General features: G+C 36.9%; 1 pseudogene across 1 annotated transcript; it reads right to left on the reverse strand.

The window, feature by feature from the left end:
• Nucleotides 1–2,501: 2,501 nt before the first annotated feature.
• Nucleotides 2,502–15,399, reverse strand: LOC309496485 (dynein axonemal intermediate chain 7-like; annotated as a pseudogene). Its single transcript has 13 exons — nucleotides 15,393–15,399; nucleotides 12,358–12,449; nucleotides 12,107–12,211; nucleotides 11,883–12,020; nucleotides 9,100–9,163; nucleotides 5,734–5,825; nucleotides 5,483–5,611; nucleotides 5,259–5,396; nucleotides 3,946–4,080; nucleotides 3,756–3,859; nucleotides 3,400–3,681; nucleotides 3,202–3,310; nucleotides 2,502–2,758 (listed from the first exon to the last, which is right to left on the reverse strand). The product of its transcript is annotated as a dynein axonemal intermediate chain 7-like (transcript).
• Nucleotides 15,400–16,779: the final 1,380 nt, after the last annotated feature.

Genomic DNA, 16,779 nt, shown 5'->3' on the forward strand with positions numbered 1-16,779 from the left:
TTACACAAAGATTAAGAATGATAACATTACTAAACTGATAAGATGTAGGCCTAATTTTTATGATTAGCCTAATGGTTAGTCATTATTATCAATTAATTTGACCAACGTTCTAAAGCATTGCTAGAGAAAACAACTGTTAATGCATCTGAAGCTTAACATTTATGATAACCTTTGATAAAGTAAAGGTTGTGTATCAAAAATATTTCCAGTTGAGTGTAAAGCAACATCCAAAGCATGCAACATGCAACTCCAAGTTCGTATGTTGCCTTGAGCTATATCAGCCTATAATTTAAAGGCTATTTTAATAATATGCAGACAACTTTGGGAGACAGAATAAAGACACAAGAATATATTTGTAAATATTTATTTGAACAGCAATCACACACCTTTTAAAATCCCAATCTCAGTCATTCATGAGAAACGAACAGTTCTATCAAATGTAAGCGACAACTAATCTGGGAAAACTTGGAGAAATATACCTTTATTGTAGGTCTTGCAACGCTTACAGGATCAGGTAATAGTTCAGGTAAACTCAGAGTACTGAAACACATGCTACAAAACGATGTATTATTTATAAAATATATACGAGTAGTTTAAGATTATCTTCGTTCAACTTTATTACCTGTTTGAAATAAATAATCCATAAAACAAAACGCGTTCTGAGGTGTTCACGCTAATCATTTCTGTTCCACTCGCTTGTATTTGTCGCCCCGCCCACGCTATGGTCTCGTGAATATTCATGATAGCTCCACCCATTGGAACCAAATATTTCAGGAACTGAATATAATTGTAACACCGGGACAAGTGGATTTTTTGAAGGGACAAGTAAAAAAGAATTTTACTTGCCTGACCGGACAAGTAGCCTGATTAAACGTCAGTAACAAAACAAAAAAATAACTAGGGAATCACTAAAATGAGAGAATGATTCTGATTGTATTATATTTATTGTAAGTTGCGATCGATAGTGGATGAGTATTACTGACGGTGGTTGCGCTGTTGAGGCTCGCGCAGCCTCTCGAGGAGAAATCCAAACAAATGAAAACTCAGTTTAAACTCAGTTAACAACATAGCCTACTGCCAGTGCCAAAATTCAAAATGTTTTTTAATTGTTTTAACAGATATGATACAGTTTAGCAACCTCACACGACGAGTGCTGTTTTCTTGAGTAGGCTACCATCACGACTGAAAATGTGACATTGCTTTTGATACAACAGATCAATAAACAGTTCAAATTAAGTCACTTACATTTTAGACACAATATTGACTGTTTTTGTTCTGTTTCAGCAGCAAAAATAGTTCCAAACAAAGATCACAGCAGAACCGTAACGCATCTCACAGCAACACTTGACCGTGTTTTATTACTGAATGATTCAGCGTTGTGTATGAATTGGCCGAGTCAAAGATTCAATGACCCATTCATAAACATCGGTCTCATTCTTGAATGAATCAGTTGTTTGAACGAATCGTTTGAATGAATGACTCAATGACTCGCTCATTAAGACAGTCGCCTGCCGCCTCCTACTGGCGGTTTACTTTCATGTTTAAAAGTATCATTCTTTCCAAAATGTCTTATTTGTATATTCAAAAATATTTAAAACGATATCATATTCATAACAATATGTAATGCAGTTGTACATTTTCAGTGTAAATTATTTAATTTCATCAGCCCTACCTAGGGTAACAACAGCCCTATATTATCTTATTAGGCTATTCTAATTTAATCTATTGATCAAATTTAAAACTAAATATGAAGCATACATTTAAAAAGATTTTAATAAGACCCTTTATAGGTGCAGATATGACAATATGCAGATTTAAATACATCAGAGTTGATTGAACACAGATGAGGATGTTTCTTCAGAATAAATTATATTTACAGCACACACACACACACACACCAAAAAAATTCCGGACAAGCAACTTTTTTACTCGGACAAGTGAATGACAGATTTGCTTGTCCAGAGGACAAGCACATGAAAAGGCTTAATGTCGAGCCCTGTGAGTCGGAGTTGATAGCAATGACAAAGTGCCAAGGTTATTATTCACCTTATTAGGGCTAAGGGCTATGGTTAGGATAACTCAAGGGCTAGGGTTAAGATAAGGACAACTGAAACTCAACACTACAAAAAAAAAAACATAACAATGACAATACTTAATGATCACAATTAAACATTAGTGTACCTAATATGTATGATGGGTGTGACAGTGTCACACTTATACCTTATAGTAAGTAGTAAGTGGTCCTTTGCATTAAATTTAATTGTCATGTCTGATAATATTAAATGCATTGCATTTGGCCCATTAATATGTTATTATTATAATTCTGATGTGCATATTTTTTATATTATACAGGAGCTTTAAATAAAAAAAAAATCAAATATGGAACAATCCAATTTATAGTTTAAAGCATTGGTGGTATTTTACAAATGATCATAGTTAACTAAAACAAATTATACATTTTGTTTTTGTTATAATGAGAGATAGAGGACCAAAAAGCGAGATTCACAATAATTCAGTCTTTAATGGAAATGAGAAGCGAATCACTGAATCAAACATAAATCTTCTCAGGTAAAAACAGAAAACTTCGCTTTGTAGAAATCAACGTAAACTGCAGGCAGCAGATAATACTGGAACTCAGGATGCGCATCAGGGCGTCAGGCGAAGTTGGACTCCGAGTGGAGACTGTAGTGAGAGGCGAAGTCCGCCGAGAGAGAAGGTACCGTAGACTGGATACCGCGTCTGTTCAGGAACTCAGCGTCTGAATTGGCAGGGCAGAGTTCAGTGAGCCAGCAAGAGAATGGATGAGTATACTGACTTCGAGGAGAGGCTTCCACACGAACCACACAGGACACATCAGGACTCGATTCGTTTTGGCAAGAAAGGTAAGAGAAGCGACTTCAGCATTAGATAGCTTGGAATAAACTGACAAAGGGGCAGAGAAAGAGAGGGTTAGAAATAGCAGGAAACATCAGGAGGGAAGGAGAAACAGGTGAGATGATAGAGTGGAGATTAAGGGTAAATGGGAACAGCTGGGACTGATGAGAACGGGGTGATGGTGTAGTGTGAGATGTGGCCACAAGAGGGAGACAGAGAATGAAGGAACCTGGATCATGACAGTTTTTACGTGATAAAGATTTCATCCTCATATAAAGAAATGAGGAAAATCAGGAAGTGAAAGACGATAAATGGAAGGAACCAAACCAGCTTCTAAACTTGTAGCGATTCCCTCCATCTGACTTTCTCCTTCCTCTAACAGCTTGATTGAAGAGCTCTTCCTCCCCTCCTTAGATGAGATCACACTCACAGCACTCTGACACATGGACACACATTAATATTGTCAGCGACAGAATCCACTAGAAAACAAGTACATAGTGTGCACATGATCAAAGCCTCACTCACCCTCTTCCTGCTCTCTGATCTGACTGAACGGCTCTCTTCCTCCACCTGCTTTGAGCTTTCTCCCTCATCTCCCTCTCCCTCTATCTTCCCATCTTGCACCTCTGCAGCACTCTCAGATGGCCCTCCATCATGGATCTCCTTCTCTGGACCTGTTCACGCTCGCTGTGGTGGGACAGGTGGTCGTAGCGTGTGTGAAGGATCCGAACAGCGATGTCACTCACAGCCAGAGGCTTCGGCAGCTCGAAACCCAGACCCACCTCCTCGAACCGGTAACCTTTAAACCTGGAAACATGGATTGTCAAGTATTTCCTTTATCCTACAATAGTGCCTAAATTTCACCATGAAGACTGACAAACCTTGGATTTTTGTTGAGGTTGGCCCACAGACAAAGAGTAATATTGTCGTCCTGGACTACAGTCTGCATGTTGCCACTCTCAATGTCAGAACTAGAATTTGCAAACTGGACGGGAAGCAAAACACATATTATGTCCAATATGTGTTGAAATAGAAGTAAGCTGCATGGGAAGATCTTAGAAGAACTCCCACCTTAAGTAGCTCCTCAGTGGCCTGTTTGAGTTTGGAGAGGTTGATACTCTGTAGACAAAGGACTGTTTCGTGATACTGTTGAGCAGTGCTTGGCTCAGGACCCTCACTCAAGAGGAAGTCCAGTTCGTCTATCAACTGTCCAAGAGAAACTGTTTTAGATTTTCTGAAGAAAACATGCCTGTGCAAACTCACCACCATGATGTACAATGTTGCCAGGGCACTGCTATGCGGTTGATAGTGTGGTTAAGTTAGTTGCTTCTTGGCGCGAACCATTGTGATCTCTAGATACCCATGTTTCTATGTACAGTAAAGGCCAAAGAATGATAACTATAAAGATTGCTATAGCGCTAACAAGAATCCACACCAATGGACAATAACATTCTCTTTTTTTTTTTAAGGGGCCATTCACACATAACAAGTTTTTGCATTCCACTGGGCTGCTTTTTCATTGTTTTTCTATGCAAACATGCTCTGGATAGACATGTTTGATTGTTCCATTCGACTCTCATGTCTCTCGCTCATGACGCTACATTCTAAAAAATGTGACGCTTAAGTTAAAGTAAGTTTTAAAAAACTTGTGTATAGACCTTTCATTTATTTCATTCCACTGCTATGGAACTCCAGACAGTTCAAATACAACACCGTTTGTACATTGTTTCTGCATTTCTTTTTTTATGTAAACAACACGCAAGCAATGAATGCATCATCAACATGTTGTGTACTACATGTTAAAATTTGTACTGCCTGGTGTTCTTGTGTATTTGTGTGAGTTCTTGTTTTTAATATTTATAACAGGATAGGCTATAGAGTGCTGTTTTCCTGAATATCAGCACAATTGCGAAATGTGATAGCCTATTGATTTCATACAACAGTTCAATAAACAAGAAGTTAATGTTAGGTGACTTTTATTTGAGTCTTAGAACATTGTCTGTTTTTGCTCTGAATACTAAATGAATTTTGTTACGTGTTTTTAATCAATTGTTTGACTGAATGACGGGGGGCCTCCAACTGTTTCTTTGAAATGGGCCTCCGAATTGCAAAGGCCACCTCTGCATCCTTGTTGTGAACGGCCCTTACGTCTGACATTTCATCAGCTTTTTTATCATTCCCCAGAAGGAAATAAAACATTGGATCCTTAACAATTAACATGATTTGAGGTATTACTCATGACCCTAGCACAGAGGTATGAGTTATGTGTCAAATGTAATACTAAAATGATCAATAATAGTGATCTTTGACTCACCAGGATCACCTTAGTCATCAATAATGGACTTGAAAACATGAAAACAACAGATCCAGAGAGCTGGTCTCACCTGAAGAGCCAGAGCACAGTTTTTCATGACCTGCTGGATTTGGGTTTCAGAGTCTTCTCTCCACAAACTGATGAAGGAGTTGATTTCCGGCTGCACAGCTGGATCCGGACTGCCGTCGCAACGCATGTAACGCTCCCACTGGAAAAGACCAGAGAACAAATCATCCTGTAACACACTTATAGTGGCCTCAGAATTACCCTGAGATAAAGCTACACGAGTCTTACCTTAGCTTTGTTCCTGCATTCTGATTCCCACGTGGTGACTGCAGAGTGATTCTCATCTAGAATGTGCCGCAGTTCATTCAGCTCGTCCTCTCTGCGCTCTCTGTCCTGTGGACATTGACAGGCGTCAATCAATCATTACATCCAAACTTGTCACACACAATCCATCAGTACAGACAGCTGCATATGCACTAAAGCCTGCAGGTAAATGTATGCAACACAACTGTGAATGTTCAAATGAAAGTTCATCAAACCTTTAACTCAAGTAGCTGTTGTTTCTCTTGTTCTATTCGCTCCCTCTCCAGCCTTTCATTCTCCTCACGTTCAGCAATGAGACGAGCTTCTTCTACAGGACAAAACGCAGTATACAGATTTGTTATCAAAAAACTCATTTAAAATTAAATTACTTTAATACTGCAGATATACCTTCCTCTCTCAATCTTTGTTCATCTGCCTCTCTCTGCAATCTCTCCCTCTCAGCCTTGCTGATGTTTCCTTTTTTCTTTTTTGCAGACTGGATGCAAAAGATGCAAGTTATTTATGCTGTCTAAAATGAGCAAATTATTTCTTTCCTTTTTAATGAAACATTTTTTGAGCTTAAAGTTTATAGCTGCAATTATAGTTCTACAAAACTCTACAATTTCTAATAAAACTAAATTGTAAGTGAAGAGATGTTTTTATACAGACTTTATATTACTGACAAAATTGGTATTTTATTTTTAAGAATAAACCTACAAGCCTACCTGAAAAAAAAAAAAAAAAGTAAATTAAATAAAACTAATTTGAGGTTGAAAGCTGTTATAATTTTTTTTTATTATTATTTTAAAAAAACACATACTTTTCCATTCTTTGGTGGATAAATGGATTAAGGGGAAAACATCACAGACAAAAATTCAAAGGTAAGTATAAAATCAGACAGGCATTGCTAACATATATCAAGATGCTAAGTTTACATTTTGTCTCGGGACTTTCGCTTTTTATGTTTCCATAAGCAGCCATTATTAATTTACTGAACATAGACTTTATAACACATATGTGCTTATGTTTTGTTGCTTTAACATTTTTCTTTCTTAGAAACATCGGGAAACCTTGACTCACCATGTTGAAAAGCTCTCGGGTAGCAGGCAGGAAGGCAGGCTGGCGGGCGTCTGGTCACCATGACAACGGCGCACGCGCGATAGAAAACAATCACTATTAAAAAAAAAAAAAAATTGGTCAAGAACTTATAAACAGCCCAAATTTCCATCTTGTTTGGTAAAACTTTAAGTAGAGACAGTAAACAAAAAGAAATGCATATTGTAAAGGAAATCAATAGTATTTACAATAAACATCTGATAAATGAAGATGATAAGCAAAAATTAACGACGCTGCATTCCTCACTGGACAGCATTCATGTTAATAAAGCTAAAGGGGCTTATATCCGTTCTCGGGCAAAATGGATGGAGGAAGGAGAAAAGAGCACAGCATATTTCTGTCGTCTAGAGAGGAGAAGGCAGGAACGAAATGCTGTAAAAACGCTGATAATTGACAACCAAGAATGTACTGACCTTGATAAGATCTCCAGAGCAGTTTTTCAGTTTTATAGTAATTTATATTCCTCTTCTTATTCGCAGGTCGATGCTGAAGCTTTCTTTAATAAAATCTCTGAACAGATCCCTAAAATTGATGATTGTTTTAAGAATATCTGTGATGCTGAAATTAAAATGGAAGAGGTGGAAAAAGCCCTTAACTGTCTAAAACTGGATAAATCTCCAGGCTCAGACGGTTTAACAAGCAACTTTTACAAGCATTTCTGGGATAACCTAAAAGATCTCTTATTAAATATGCTAAAAGAAATATGTAATAGGCTACATTCATTTTACCAACAACAATGAAGCAAGGAATTATCACCCTAATTCCAAAACCTGGCAAAAACTCAAAGATAATTGACAATCTACGTCCCATAACTCTTCTTAATAACGATTACAAACTCTTGACTCATATTTTTGCAAACAGACTTAGAGTGGGGATCGAGGACATCGTGTCAGACACACAATCAGGCTTCATCAGAGGACGTTCAATACATCATAATATACGACTTATACTTGACTTACTTGACTATAATTACCTAATAGAAGACAAGAGCCTAATTCTTTTTCTGGACTTTTTTTAAAGCTTTTGACTCGATTGAACACAGATTTATGTTTCGGACATTAGAGCTCTTAGGATTTGGTGAACAATTTATAAACATAGTCAGATTAATTTACAAAGATACAAATAGCACAGTCCTTCTGCCGCAAGGAACTTCCCCAAGATTCCCGATTCAAAAAGGTATTAAACAGGGATGTCCTATATCCCCACTGTCATTTATTATTGCAGCCGAGATGTTATCCATTCTTATTAAAAATTCAGAATTTAAAAAACGAACAATATTTGATCAACATCTGACAATAAGCCAGCTTGCTGATGATACAGCCATATTTATGGAAAATAGCGACCAACTCCCAAAAATCCTTGAAACAATAGGTTTCTTTTCAAAAGCGTCTGGGCTAAAATTGAATCTCAATAAATGTGAACTTCTACCTATTCATGATTGTAATCTCTCAGTTATTCATTCCATCCCTGTGAAAACAACAGTTAAGTATCTAGGCATACAAATTACAAAGGACGTGAATCAATTAACCAAACTTAATATCTGGGGGAACTTGGAAAAATGTAAAGCTCATTACTTACAAAAACTGAAACCATCTCTCGTTTCATCTACCCAGCCCAATCATTGTCAGTTCCCAAGGAAGCAATCAAAGCGATAAACCAAGCAAACTTTAACTACATCTGGAAAGGTAAAACGCATTATATAAAAAAGAGTACAATGATTAGAAACTATGAAGAAGGCGGGGTTAGGGCAATTGATTTTGAATGTATTGATGGCAGAGGCGGACAGAGTACACAGCTTAATTACTTGAGTAAAAGTACAGATACCCCTTGCTAAATTTTACTCAAGTACAAGTAAAAGTACTACAGTCAGATGTCTACTTAAGTAAAAGTACTAAAGTACTTGTTTTTAAAAGTACTTGAGTACAAGAGTACATTTTCTAAATATTGCATTACTACTGCCACAGTGCTTACATACATTGGTAAACACAGCAAACACTTGAAGCGAAAACTATCATTAACTTGTTCAGAAAATTGAAATAGTCTGGCGAGGTGGGGCACAGGTTGGCACATTTCCGGGATGTGATATTTTTTTTCCCAGGATGGTAGGGGAAGACTCATGAATATTCATTAGGGAAGTCATCCCTGATTGGTCTGATGACCTAACCCCACCCCTAAACCTACCCGTCACTGGGGGTCTTATGACCTCCCTAACCCCACCCCTAAACCTACCCGTCACTGGGGGTCTTATGACCTCCATAACCCCGCCCCTAAACCTACCCGTCACTGGGGGTCTTATGACCTCCATAACCCCGCCCCTAAACCTACCCGTCACTGGGGTTAAGACCAATCAGGGATGACTTCCCTAATGAATATTCATCAGTCTTCCCCTACCATCTTGAAAAAAAAAAAATATCGCTCCCGGGATGGACCTGCTGCGTCTTCATCCATTGTTTCGTCCATGGTTTCGTCTCTTATCTAAATCTGACCATGGAGTTGACTTTGGCGGAAAGCTGAAGGTGATTGCTGATAGGCTGTCCCAATCAGTGGCGCCTGCACAATCCAATCACATTTGAGAGGGAAACAACAAATTGAGGGTTTCCGAGATGTTTCTTTTTTCCTTTTTTTTTAGAAGAAGTAACGGGTACTCACAGTTATGGATAGAAATGTAGTGGAGTAAAGAGTACAATATTTGCCTTTCAAATGTACTTGAGTAAAGTCATGAGTACTCCCCAAAAATGATACTCGAGTAAAGTACAGATCCCTCAAAACTGTACTTAAGTACTGTACTCAAGTAAATGTACTCCGTTACTGTCCGGCTCTGATTGATGGTAGCCTACAATCAAAACCAACTGGTTAAAACAATTTCTAAATAAAAAAACACAAATTTGGTTTCACATTCCCAACAATATCTTTATGAAACTTGGTGGCATCAAATTTCTCCTTAGTTGTGATTATGACCTCAAGAAACTTCCCTATAAAATCTCTTCATTTCATTAATTTCACATTTTCTTTCGTTGATATCATGCATGGGAGTGCAAAATTAAGGGTGTTTGCATCTAGGGCAAATAAAAACCTCACTGTATAATATAGTATAAGACCTCATCTAAAAGTAGTATGTTTTGATCATGAAGAGACAGAGAAATCACTAAGTGTTACTTAACTCACCTCTCATTGTGAAGGTCTGTGCCCTTCTAAGGACATTTTTTTCTTTTTTGAAACACCATGAGGAACCTTTCCAGATTCTTTAAATTCATACAAGGTTTTAAACATTTCCTTATCTATAGATTGACAGCCAAAATGACAAATTCAACAAAGATGGGTATAGGTTTATTTACATGAATTGTGGTTAAGACTCGTTATTCTAAAACATCACCATAACTAATTGGATGATGAATGCTTCGCAAACTATATGTAATGAACCAATTATTTATTGGCCAAAGCTGTACAATATAGTAAATTGCACCGAAATAGAGATCAGAAAAGAAGTTTCTCAGGTGTGGTGGGATATGGACATATAATTAAAAAGTATTCTCATTTAAAGAATATAATACATATCATTTTTATAATATAAAACATTATGCATAAAGTTATCTACCTATCCTAAATACATATACATGGAGGGGTCTGAAATTGTCATCGTAGGTGCATGTCCACTGTGAGAGACATAATCCAAAAAAAATAATCCAGAAATCACAATATATGATTTTTTTACTATTTATTTGTATGATACAGCTGAAAATAAGTATTTGAACACCTGTCTATCAGCTAGAATTCTGACCCTCAAAGACCTGTTAGTCTGCCTTTAAAATGTCCACCTCCAATCCATTTATTATCCTAAATTAGATGCACCTGTTTGAGGTCGTTAGCTGCATAAAGACACCTGTCCACCCCATACAATCAGTAAGAATCCAACTACTAACATGGCCAAGACCAAAGAGCTGTCCAAAGACACTAGAGACAAAATTGTACACCTCCACAAGGCTGGAAAGGGCTACGGGGAAATTGCCAAGCAGCTTGGTGACAAAAGGTCCACTGTTGGAGCAATCATTAGAAAATGGAAGAAGCTAAACATGACTGTCAATCTCCCTCGGACTGGGGCTCCATGCAAGATCTCACCTCGTGGGGTCTCAATGATCCTAAGAAAGGTGAGAAATCAGCCCAGAACTACACGGGAGGAGCTGGTCAATGACCTGAAAAGAGCAGGGACCCCCGTTTCCAAGGTTACTGTTGGTAATACACTAAGACGTCATGGTTTGAAATCATGCATGGCACGGAAGGTTCCCCTGCTTAAACCAGCACATGTCAAGGCCCGTCTTAAGTTTGCCAATGACCATTTGGATGATCCAGAGGAGTCATGGGAGAAAGTCATGTGGTCAGATGAGACCAAAATAGAACTTTTTGGTCATAATTCCACTAAACGTGTTTGGAGGAAGAAGAATGATGAGTACCATCCCAAGAACACCATCCCTACTGTGAAGCATGGAGGTGGTAGCATCATGCTTTGGGGGTGTTTTTCTGCACATGGGACAGGGCGACTGCACTGTATTAAGGAGAGGATGACCGGGGCCATGTATTGCGAGATTTTGGGGAACAACCTCCTTCCCTCAGTTAGAGCATTGAAGATGGGTCGAGGCTGGGTCTTCCAACATGACAATGACCCGCAGCACACAGCCAGGATAACCAAGGAGTGGCTCTGTAAGAAGCATATCAAGGTTCTGGCGTGGCCTAGCCAGTCTCCAGACCTAAACCCAATAGAGAATCTTTGGAGGGAGCTTTTTCAGCGACAGCCCAGAAACCTGACTGATCTAGAGAAGATCTGTGTGGAGGAGTGGGCCAAAATCCCTCCTGCAGTGTGTGCAAACCTGGTGAAAAACTACAGGAAACGTTTGACCTCTGTAATTGCAAACAAAGGCTACTGTACCAAATATTAACATTGATTTTCTCAGGTGTTCAAATACTTATTTGCAGCTGTATCATACAAATAAATAGTTAAAAAATAATACATTGTGATTTCTGGATTTTTTTTTTTAGATTATGTCTCTCACAGTGGACATGAACCTACGATGACAATTTCAGACCCCTCCATGATTTCTAAGTGGGAGAACTTGCAAAATAGCAGGGTATTCAAATACTTATTTTCCTCACTGTATGTGTCAAATGTAATACTAAAATGATCAATAATAGTGATCTTTGACTTACCAGGATCACCTTAGTCATCAATAATGGACTTGAAAACATGAAAACAACAGATCCAGAGAGCTGGTCTCACCTGAAGAGCCAGAGCACAGTTTTTCATGACCTGCTGGATTTGGGTTTCAGAGTCTTCTCTCCACAAACTGATGAAGGAGTTGATTTCCGGCTGCACAGCTGGATCCGGACTGCCGTCGCAACGCATGTAACGCTCCCACTGGAAAAGACCAGAGAACAAATCACCCTGTAACACACTTATAGTGGCCTCAGAATTACCCTGAGATAAAGCTACACGAGTCTTACCTTAGCTTTGTTCCTGCATTCTGATTCCCACGTGGTGACTGCAGAGTGATTCTCATCTAGAATGTGCCGCAGTTCATTCAGCTCGTCCTCTCTGCGCTCTCTGTCCTGTGGACATTGACTGGCGTCAATCAATCATTACATCCAAACTTGTCACACACAATCCATCAGTACAGACAGCTGCATATGCACTAAAGCCTGCAGGTAAATGTATGCAACACAACTGTGAATGTTCAAATGAAAGTTCATCAAACCTTTAACTCAAGTAGCTGTTGTTTCTCTTGTTCTATTCGCTCCCTCTCCAGCCTTTCATTCTCCTCACGTTCAGCAATGAGACGAGCTTCTTCTACAGGACAAAACGCAGTATACAGATTTGTTATCAAAAAACTCATTTAAAATTAAATTACTTTAATACTGCAGATATACCTTCCTCTCTCAATCTTTGTTCATCTGCCTCTCTCTGCAATCTCTCCCTCTCAGCCTTGCTGATGTTTCCTTTTTTCTTTTTTGCAGACTGGATGCAAAAGATGCAAGTTATTTATGCTGTCTAAAATGAGCAAATTATTTCTTTCCTTTTTAATGAAACATTTTTTGAGCTTAAAGTTTATAGCTGCAATTATAGTTCTACAAAACTCTACAATTTCTAATAAAACTAAATTGTAAGTGAAGAGATGTTTTTATACAGACTTTATATTACTGACAAAATTGGTATTTTATTTTTAAGAATAAACCTACAAGCCTACCTGAAAAAAAAAAAAAAAAGTAAATTAAATAAAACTAATTTGAGGTTGAAAGCTGTTATAATTTTTTTTTATTATTATTTTTAAAAAACACATACTTTTCCATCCTTTGGTGGATAAATGGATTAAGGGGAAAACATCACAGACAAAAATTCAAAGGTAAGTATAAAATCAGACAGGCATTGCTAACATATATCAAGATGCTAAGTTTACATTTTGTCTCGGGACTTTCGCTTTTTATGTTTCCATAAGCAGCCATTATTAATTTACTGAACATAGACTTTATAACACATATGTGCTTATGTTTTGTTGCTTTAACATTTTTCTTTCTTAGAAACATCGGGAAACCTTGACTCACCATGTTGAAAAGCTCTCGGGTAGCAGGCAGGAAGGCAGGCTGGCGGGTGTCTGGTCACCATGACAACGGCGCACGCGCGATAGAAAACAATCACTATTAAAAAAAAAAAAAAATTGGTCAAGAACTTATAAACAGCCCAAATTTCCATCTTGTTTGGTAAAACTTTAAGTAGAGACAGTAAACAAAAAGAAATGCATATTGTAAAGGAAATCAATAGTATTTACAATAAACATCTGATAAATGAAGATGATAAGCAAAAATTAACGACGCTGCATTCCTCACTGGACAGCATTCATGTTAATAAAGCTAAAGGGGCTTATATCCGTTCTCGGGCAAAATGGATGGAGGAAGGAGAAAAGAGCACAGCATATTTCTGTCGTCTAGAGAGGAGAAGGCAGGAACGAAATGCTGTAAAAACGCTGATAATTGACAACCAAGAATGTACCGACCTTGATAAGATCTCCAGAGCAGTTTTTCAGTTTTATAGTAATTTATATTCCTCTTCTTATTCGCAGGTCGATGCTGAAGCTTTCTTTAATAAAATCTCTGAACAGATCCCTAAAATTGATGATTGTTTTAAGAATATCTGTGATGCTGAAATTAAAATGGAAGAGGTGGAAAAAGCCCTTAACTGTCTAAAACTGGATAAATCTCCAGGCTCAGACGGTTTAACAAGCAACTTTTACAAGCATTTCTGGGATAACCTAAAAGATCTCTTATTAAATATGCTAAAAGAAATATGTAATAGGCTACATTCATTTTACCAACAACAATGAAGCAAGGAATTATCACCCTAATTCCAAAACCTGGCAAAAACTCAAAGATAATTGACAATCTACGTCCCATAACTCTTCTTAATAACGATTACAAACTCTTGACTCATATTTTTGCAAACAGACTTAGAGTGGGGATCGAGGACATCGTGTCAGACACACAATCAGGCTTCATCAGAGGACGTTCAATACATCATAATATACGACTTATACTTGACTTACTTGACTATAATTACCTAATAGAAGACAAGAGCCTAATTCTTTTTCTGGACTTTTTTTAAAGCTTTTGACTCGATTGAACACAGATTTATGTTTCGGACATTAGAGCTCTTAGGATTTGGTGAACAATTTATAAACATAGTCAGATTAATTTACAAAGATACAAATAGCACAGTCCTTCTGCCGCAAGGAACTTCCCCAAGATTCCCGATTCAAAAAGGTATTAAACAGGGATGTCCTATATCCCCACTGTCATTTATTATTGCAGCCGAGATGTTATCCATTCTTATTAAAAATTCAGAATTTAAAAAACGAACAATATTTGATCAACATCTGACAATAAGCCAGCTTGCTGATGATACAGCCATATTTATGGAAAATAGCGACCAACTCCCAAAAATCCTTGAAACAATAGGTTTCTTTTCAAAAGCGTCTGGGCTAAAATTGAATCTCAATAAATGTGAACTTCTACCTATTCATGATTGTAATCTCTCAGTTATTCATTCCATCCCTGTGAAAACAACAGTTAAGTATCTAGGCATACAAATTACAAAGGACGTGAATCAATTAACCAAACTTAATATCTGGGGGAACTTGGAAAAATGTAAAGCTCATCTCAACTCTTGGTCTCAGAGAGATCTATCTATTATCGGGCGAACATTACTTACAAAAACTGAAACCATCTCTCGTTTCATCTACCCAGCCCAATCATTGTCAGTTCCCAAGGAAGCAATCAAAGCGATAAACCAAGCAAACTTTAACTACATCTGGAAAGGTAAAACGCATTATATAAAAAAGAGTACAATGATTAGAAACTATGAAGAAGGCGGGGTTAGGGCAATTGATTTTGAATGTATTGATGGTAGCCTACAATCAAAACCAACTGGTTAAAACAATTTCTAAATAAAAAAACACAAATTTGGTTTCACATTCCCAACAATATCTTTATGAAACTTGGTGGCATCAAATTTCTCCTTAGTTGTGATTATGACCTCAAGAAACTTCCCTATAAAATCTCTTCATTTCATTAATTTCACATTTTCTTTCGTTGATATCATGCATGGGAGTGCAAAATTAAGGGTGTTTGCATCTAGGGCAAATAAAAACCTCACTGTATAATATAGTATAAGACCTCATCTAAAAGTAGTATGTTTTGATCATGAAGAGACAGAGAAATCACTAAGTGTTACTTAACTCACCTCTCATTGTGAAGGTCTGTGCCCTTCTAAGGACATTTTTTTCTTTTTTGAAACACCATGAGGAACCTTTCCAGATTCTTTAAATTCATACAAGGTTTTAAACATTTCCTTATCTATAGATTGACAGCCAAAATGACAAATTCAACAAAGATGGGTAGGTTTATTTACATGAATTGTGGTTAAGACTCGTTATTCTAAAACATCACCATAACTAATTGGATGATGAATGCTTCGCAAACTATATGTAATGAACCAATTATTTATTGGCCAAAGCTGTACAATATAGTAAATTGCACCGAAATAGAGATCAGAAAAGAAGTTTCTCAGGTGTGGTGGGATATGGACATATAATTAAAAAGTATTCTCATTTAAAGAATATAATACATATCATTTTTATAATATAAAACATTATGCATAAAGTTATCTACCTATCCTAAATACATATACATACATAAAATTGATCAACAAAAACATTTGCCTCAACATATTTCTGTGTAAAAATTATTGAGTTTTTTAAAGCATTCACTCATTAACTCGAAATTACTTTTATAGTAAGATACAGTGTCTTAAAATGACATATTTTATTCATATTCAGCTGTAAAAACAAGAATGTTAGACAAGAGAAAAACATGGGATCAAGGACAAAATTAATACAGCAGGACTAAAAAAGATTTACTATATTATTCAAATATGTATTTATGAATATACCTTTCCTTAATATTTCGGTATGCCTTCTACACCAGTGTGTTTTTGTGTTCACTTGTTTACACAAAGATTAAGAATGATAACATTACTAAACTGATAAGATGTAGGCCTAATTTTTATGATTAGCCTAATGGTTAGTCATTATTATCAATTAATTTGACCAACGTTCTAAAGCATTGCTAGAGAAAACAACTGTTAATGCATCTGAAGCTTAACATTTATGATAACCTTTGATAAAGTAAAGGTTGTGTATCAAAAATATTTCCAGTTGAGTGTAAAGCAACATCCAAAGCATGCAACATGCAACTCCAAGTTCGTATGTTGCCTTGAGCTATATCAGCCTATAATTTAAAGGCTATTTTAATAATATGCAGACAACTTTGGGAGACAGAATAAAGACACAAGAATATATTTGTAAATATTTATTTGAACAGCAATCACACACCTTTTAAAATCCCAATCTCAGTCATTCATGAGAAACGAACAGTTCTATCAAATGTAAGCGACAACTAATCTGGGAAAACTTGGAGAAATATACCTTTATTGTAGGTCTTGCAACGCTTACAGGATCAGGTAATAGTTCAGGTAAACTCAGAGTACTGAAACACATGCTACAAAACGATGTATTATTTATAAAATATATACGAGTAGTTTAAGATTATCTTCGTTCAACTTTATTACC

This window comes from Leuciscus leuciscus (assembly GCF_965113295.1).
Source record: "Leuciscus leuciscus genome assembly, chromosome: 4".
Classification (NCBI taxonomy): domain Eukaryota; kingdom Metazoa; phylum Chordata; class Actinopteri; order Cypriniformes; family Leuciscidae; genus Leuciscus; species Leuciscus leuciscus.